This window comes from Triticum dicoccoides, chromosome 6B, assembly GCF_002162155.2.
Source record: "Triticum dicoccoides isolate Atlit2015 ecotype Zavitan chromosome 6B, WEW_v2.0, whole genome shotgun sequence".
In the NCBI taxonomy this organism is placed as follows: domain Eukaryota; kingdom Viridiplantae; phylum Streptophyta; class Magnoliopsida; order Poales; family Poaceae; genus Triticum; species Triticum dicoccoides.
In genome coordinates this window covers 705,541,107-705,548,154 of record NC_041391.1, presented here as the reverse complement: position 1 = coordinate 705,548,154, position 7,048 = coordinate 705,541,107, and the positions used below count along the sequence as shown (strand labels likewise).

General features: G+C 41.3%; 1 long non-coding RNA gene across 1 annotated transcript; it reads right to left on the bottom strand.

The window, feature by feature from the left end:
* Positions 1-1,949: 1,949 nt before the first annotated feature.
* On the bottom strand, positions 1,950-3,631 carry LOC119322392. The gene is made up of 4 exons (XR_005155581.1): positions 3,598-3,631; positions 2,964-3,178; positions 2,734-2,877; positions 1,950-2,052 (listed from the first exon to the last, which is right to left on the bottom strand). It is a non-coding gene; the product is annotated as an uncharacterized LOC119322392 (long non-coding RNA).
* Positions 3,632-7,048: the final 3,417 nt, after the last annotated feature.

Below are 7,048 nucleotides of genomic sequence, written 5' to 3'. Positions count from 1 at the left end.
ATTGGTTCCCCCCTAAAGGAGAAGGCAATCATGAGGAAATGCAAGAAGTGGGTGCTCTATCTTCAATCCGACATCTTGAAGGAGAAGTCTTCTAGGAGCAAAAGCAAGAAGAACGGCACCATATGAGGGCGTCCGTGATTGCTTGACGGATGCACGTCATTTCAATGTTGCCTTATGTATTGGTCGTTGTGTTTTTGTTGGGTGCCTTTGTGAGGTCACGATCTATGTGCCAGGTGTTTTACGGGTGTAGCTTGTTGAGAGTTTATAGAGATTTGGGAGATTTTGCCATGGTTTAAGGAAAAACCGCGCCTTTGATCGTTTTGCCACGTGCTAGCCGGGCACGGTCCGACCAACCGATCGATCGGAACGAGAGAGATGAACAAAGGCGCCCCCCTACAGGGGCGTGCCATGTCTGGCTCATTGCAGCACGAACGTTCACCTTGCCTCAAGGATGGTTAATAGGGAGCTGGCCCAGTAACTGTTCGTTTGATTTGTTTGCTTCTTTTTTTAAATTTTATTTCTATTTTGAAATGTTATAAATATATATTTCAAAGATAACCTTTACGGGAAAAAAATTGAAGGTGCATTTTTTTTATGAAATGTAAAAATTTATTCGCGCAATTGTTCATTCCATTAAAAAATTGTTGGTATCATTTACAAAATGTCCACATGCTTAAACATATGTTCATGAAAATGTAAAAAAAAATCGCATCATTTGTAAAAACTTTTCATACCAATAAAAATTGTTTATGACATTTGAAGAAAATTCACACATTTATGTTCACGATTTTTTTAAATACTCATGAAATGTAAAATTGTTCGCACATTTTTTTGAAAATGTTTATAACATGTAAAAAATGTTTGTGACATTAAAAATGCTCATAACACTTATGAAATTGTTCGCACATTTCAGAAAAAATGTTCAATTTGTGTTTAAAAATGTTCACTGTGTATTAGAAAAAAACAATAATGTACATCTTTACAAAAATGTTCAACATGAATCCAAATAAACATTCATCGCGTGTTTAACAAAAATGTACAACATGTATCTACAAAATGTTCAACCTATATACGTAAAATGTCAACATATATTACAAAAATCAACATATGGAAATGGTTTTGTTTAAAACATGAAAACGGTGAAGAAAAACATAGAAAACTGAAGAAAAGAATAGCACGGGACCTTCTTAAAATCAAGCGAGGATTTTAAAACAATCCCTGTTGTTGGTTAAAACGGTTGGCGCACGCTTTGTTGAATCAGCCCATCCAAGTGAGAGCTGCTACGGTCTCACTATATAAGCCAAACCATTTCACATATGGATTGGTTTAACATTATGGGCAATACGGTTTCGCTATGACTTGTTTCTCTTGGAATCATTATCACATACACATGTCATCCTTGTTTTTGTAACACTAGCAAAAATGCCCGTGCGTTGCAACGGGAGAAAAAACGCTATATATGTAGGGGGGAGGGGATTATCACTTCTATATGGGTAAAGGTAAAGGTAGTCCTACCATTTTCAAATTGTCGGCATGAGTGCTAGAGCTATTATCCCAGACATTTTTATGCCCAGATAAATCAAGTACTCCCTCCGTCCGAAAAAGTGTGTCCCTCAAATGGATGTATCTAGCACCAAGTTAGTGCTAGATACATCCATTTGAGGGACAAGCTTTCTTGGACGGAGGAAGTACTAATGATATCACTTAATTGTACCAATAATATACTTATGTTACATCACCCAGAAAAATATTATGGTAAAAAGGAACGGATTGAAAAATAATTGGTTCGCAATCATATATGCATGCAGGGGATCAATATTTTGCTTCAAAGTTCTATGAAGAGTTTGTGGATCATGCCTCATTACATTCAGAAGAAGAAAATCTTGTCATCTGTAGGTGGGCGCTAGCACTCTGCAGGAGTTGTACCTTCGAGATTCATTTCAAGTAAAATTCAGAAGTGCAAAAACAGATCTAACAATAGTCACAGTACAACTCCAGCTTCCTCGTTTGTTAACTTGCCGTTGTTCTGATGTAGATTTGGCACCAGCCTCTCTAGCAGAAGGAAAATCCATGTCAATAATAGACTCTGAAAACTCAAAGTACATACTACATGAAATCCTTCTGAAGTGTGTTTCTGCTTCCACAATAATAATAAAAAATTCTACTTAAATGAGTGTCAAAAGGGATACTTATTGTAGATTACATGAGGAGCCAATAATTGTTTTTACCTAATAGAAAACAACATGTAGAGAATATTGTGTCAATAAAATCAATCCTTGGTGATTCAGAAATGGACGATGAACTACACGTACATGATGGACCCTAGACTACCAGTGTGACACTTGATGTTGGTTGTGTTGCCAAAGTTACAACAGAGTTGCTGCTAAATTGGTACTCCACATAAACAAAGTCCATCATTGCTGCTAAACTGGTAATCCACACGAACAAAGTCAATCAGCCATGTACCAAATTTATCTTTGAACTGTAAGTACGCGAAGGACACAAAACCTACTACGAAAACATAAGTGCCGAGTCATCTAATTCATACTACTACTTAGTCTAAGGTGATAAGAGTAATGGTAAGTAGCCATTGCTGGGAGATGTGATTTATTGTTGCATACTACATTGTACATGAACATTTTACAAATGCTTATAATATATAAACATCAATTTATATATATCTACATGGGAGCATTTCAGAGAACACATGGTGAGCATGAATGTCTCACAAACCTGCAGCTTCCTAGATTTCGATGTCTCATACATGGTGGTGGGCAGAAGCTGCAGCATGTTACTCCTTAGCTTGGGGGCCCTGGTCATGGAGGACCCTGCTGGCCAGGGGGCAAGAGGGAAGCAGCCAGCAACACCCACGTAAACCTGTAGCTTTGCATCAAGGCGCCTCTCATGCCAACTACAACAACAAATTTTACAGAGTTGGAAGCGGGTAGTGGAGGCTTACTCACATCAATCGGAAAAAAGGACAAAGGACGTCGGATCTTGATGATGGGTAGCTGGGACCGATGACGCGCCTGGACAACCTGAGGCAGCAGCACAATAGCTCTATCGTGTTGGCGTCTGGACGTTGATCCCTGGCACCACGGTAAGAAGGCAGGAAGGAGAGGGAGCTCCCAAAGGGCGACGGCGACCTGAGATCCCTCACGTCGGCAGAGCCGTCGACCTTCACGAACCAGAAGTGATGGAGAAGCAGCATAGTAGTACAGGTCAGTGCTTGAATGGATACTACTGAAATATGCCCATGGGATCCAAAGAAAATAAGACATTACCAAACAACATATACGGGTTGGCAGCACATAGGGACATATTCAGGAAATCAAGCATGTGATTTTCTTAGAGCTAGTAAATTAGTGATGTTATTCTTCGTACCAAAATTCTGATCAGCAAAAGTATTGGGCCAGCTGAGAAAATGGAGACTGTTTAACAAATAGTAGCATTATACATGTAATCTAATAAAGATACATTGCAACAGCTTTGCTTCTCATAGCAACATCTTTGCTTAGTTAGATAGTGGCAGTGTTTGTCCGCCTTTCAATCAATATACCAAATATGCTTACGATTAGCATGAAGGGAAATACTCACATCAAAATCCCATTCACTATAGAGGCCAGGATCATCTACATTCCCCCATATGTATGCATAGTCGATCACTGTATCCCGCGAATCCTGCAAATCCGAAGTACTCAATCCTCTTTTCGTGGAACAGTCTAGTGAAGAATTGCTCTCTAAGTGCCAAACGAAAAGTGGTCTTTCATGATAGAACAAAACCAATTGATAGCAGTTTTATCTGTGTGCTCCAAAACAGAAGGCTCAATCATGAAAAGGGGTGTCAGGATAACTGATTTGAACTAAACATTCCACTGAATTTTGCAGCTCGACATGAATCCGGCTACCATGAGCTGAAGCAGAGACGTAGGCCGGCGAATGGACTTACGGTCAGTGAGATGCCAACAACTTCCCTCACATACTCTTCTTCTTCAAATGTGTCCAGCACATCGAGCTCCCCATCAGTGATCCCCTTCCAAACCTGCAGCGTAGACACATGAACAGATTTCCACTTGTTCTGCACTTCAACCGTTCCATACTGACAGTACTCGCAATTGTTCACATCTTAACTTGCAGTGGACAAACTAAGAAATTAACACCAAGTATACGGGATGTGTGTGCGTGGGACGCTCACCTGGGAGAGAATCGCCGCGAAGGACATCCCCGGCGGCAGTGTGAGGTCCTGCACGTCTTCACCGGCGCCCTTGTCGTCGCCTTAGCTGCCCTCTCCTCTCTGAGCGGACAATAGTCACCGGCGCCGCCGCAGGTGAATCCCCTTCCGCGGCCGGGAGCGCCGGGAGGCCGAGTCGGTCGAGGACGCAGAGGAGGAGGCCCTGTCGGCCTTCGGGGAGTTGCTGGCGACGTGGGCGGTCCCGTCCATCGAAAAGGGGCCCGCTGGAGTTGAAGCCCCGCCGCTGGACCTCCTCCCGCGCCTTGTAGATCGCCTCCATGTTGCCCCCGGAATAGGATCCGGCCCCTACCTCGCCTCCTCGACCGGATCTGGCCGGAGATTGCCGCCGCCGCGCCCGGCATCGTCTGCATCGGAGCCCCATCTCGCTCGGAACTGGCGAGGAACGCCGCCGCCATGTACTTGGACTTGAAGCTCCGCCGCTGGAGCTCCTCCCGCGCCTCCTAGATCGCCACGGCCTCGCCTCCTCGACCGGATCTGGCCGGAGATCGCAGCCGCCGCGCCGGGCATCGTCTGCATCGCGGCCAACCTTGATCTCCACCTCGTCTCGCTCGCTAGCAACCGAATAACAAAATGCAGGGTCCTTTTTGTAAGAACGACGTATATCATAGTATCCACTTAAACAGGGACTGCGGGTTGAATTCGAATAAACTGAAGGACTTTTATGCAAAATCGATAGCGACGACGGACGGGCAGAAGCACTCCGTGCTTTATTAGTATTAGTATTAGTATTAGTATTAGTATAGTATTAGTAAGTATAGTATTAGTATAGTATTAGTATTAGTATTAGTATTAGTATTAGTATTAGTATAGTATTAGTATTAGTATAGTATTATTAGTAGGGAAAGATTATGGGCAATATGGACAACGCGACGAAAGATGATTCATAAACACATTTCCAGCCGCCCATGTCTACCCATATGTTCATCCGAAGTTTCATTAGTAACCTTGGCTAACCCCCGAAACCAAAACCGAATTCTGCTGCAAGCGTCTGCGCGACTATATGATTGCCTTTGTCCCCTCCACCGCTCGGCTGCCTAAAGATTAATGCAAATGGTGTAGTCAATATTCAGGGTGGACGAGGAACTGCTGCTGCTGTGTGTCGGGATCAAATCCACACGTACATGGGATCCTCAGCTATTACTCTCCACACGTATCAATTCGGTCATCATCAAAGATAAACTAGTATTAAAAAACGTTTTACATTATGAGATGAAGAGAGTAGAAGCCAATGTTTGGAGAAGCTAATGTGGCCACGTCACTTTTCTAATTAAATTTAAGGGTCTGTCTATATCACATCTAGACTCACATCTAATATGATGTCATTCTTTTTTGTTAATTGTCCAGCCAAGCTACTGTTTATTTTTTGCTTTTTTTTATTCGGCTCAGTTTCTGGAAAAAGAAACGCAAAGAACGTCCAGCCAACCTGCTGTTTTATTGTTTGTTTGCTCTTTTTTATCCGGCTCAGTTTCTGGAAAAAAAAAGGAAACAAGGGCGCACGTACCAGTTGTTGAACTTCCTACCTCCTACTCTTAAACACTCACTTATAGCCGCTAGAACCAAGGGCTGTTCTTGCATAATGATAAACACAAACACTTAATAACTCAGTTAGCGTCAGATCTGGTCACTAGCTCCCTGAAAAAATCTGGTTGCTAGCTACCGGTAAAAAAACTGATCGCTAGTTTTTTCCGGAAAAAACTGCTCGCTAGTCCAAACGTCGATTTGTTAGCTTTTGCGTCTGATCGTTATACATTTACAAGTACATCTCTCATTGCTAGCTTGTAGGCTACCAATGTTTTTTTCTTTTTGTCTTTTGGTTTTTGCGTTTTTCACTCTTATTATTTTATAATTAATTTTCTATAAGGAACAAAGTTTGGTCAAAACATATTTCAAAAAACATGTTCATGAATTTACATATTCTTTTAAAATTATAAAAAATGTTAGCGAATACCAAAAAAATTCTAATATATGATGAACAATCCTTTAATATATGATGATCATTTTCTGAATACACACATTTTTTTTTGCAATATACAGTGAACATTCTTTTTTGATACATGATGAACTTTATTATATACGATGAACTAAAAGCGAACTTTTTTCATATACATTGTACTAAAAGCAAACAAGAGAAAACAAAAAAGAAAGAGAAACCCAAATAGAAAAAATAGATAAATAAGAAGAGAACAAAAAATGAACACATTTTGATTTGCTTTAAAAAATAGATAAACACGAACAATTTTAGAAAAATGAACAAATTTACATATTTGAAACATTTATTGAAACTTGTGAATTTATAAAAAAGAAAAAAGAATCATAGGAAATGAGATCAATTTTTTAAATAGAAAAAATAAAAGTAGAGAAAAACCAATGAAAAAATGATAAATAAAAAAACATGGAGAAAACAAAACAAAAAATGTATCCTAGCTACTTCGGCGGCCTCTTCTGCAGTTTGTTCGCTGACGAGGGTGGACTTGCAGCTAGGACAAAAAAAGGTCGGACCCCTACTAGAAGTCGAGGGTGGACTCTCAACTAGGAAGGAAAAAGGTCGGGCCCTAGTTGCGAGTTGAGTTTGGACTTGCAACTGGGACCAAAAAGGTTGGGCCATACTTGCGAGTCGAGGGGTGGAGTTGCAACTGGGAAAAGAAAAGATCGAGTCGACGGTGGAATTGCAACTGGGAAAAAGATCGGGTCCCAGTTGCGAATCGAGGGTGCATTCGCAATTGGGACTCAAAAAGGCGGGGCCCCACTTGCGAGCCGAGGGTGGACTTACAAGTCAGACAAAAAAGGTTGGCCCCA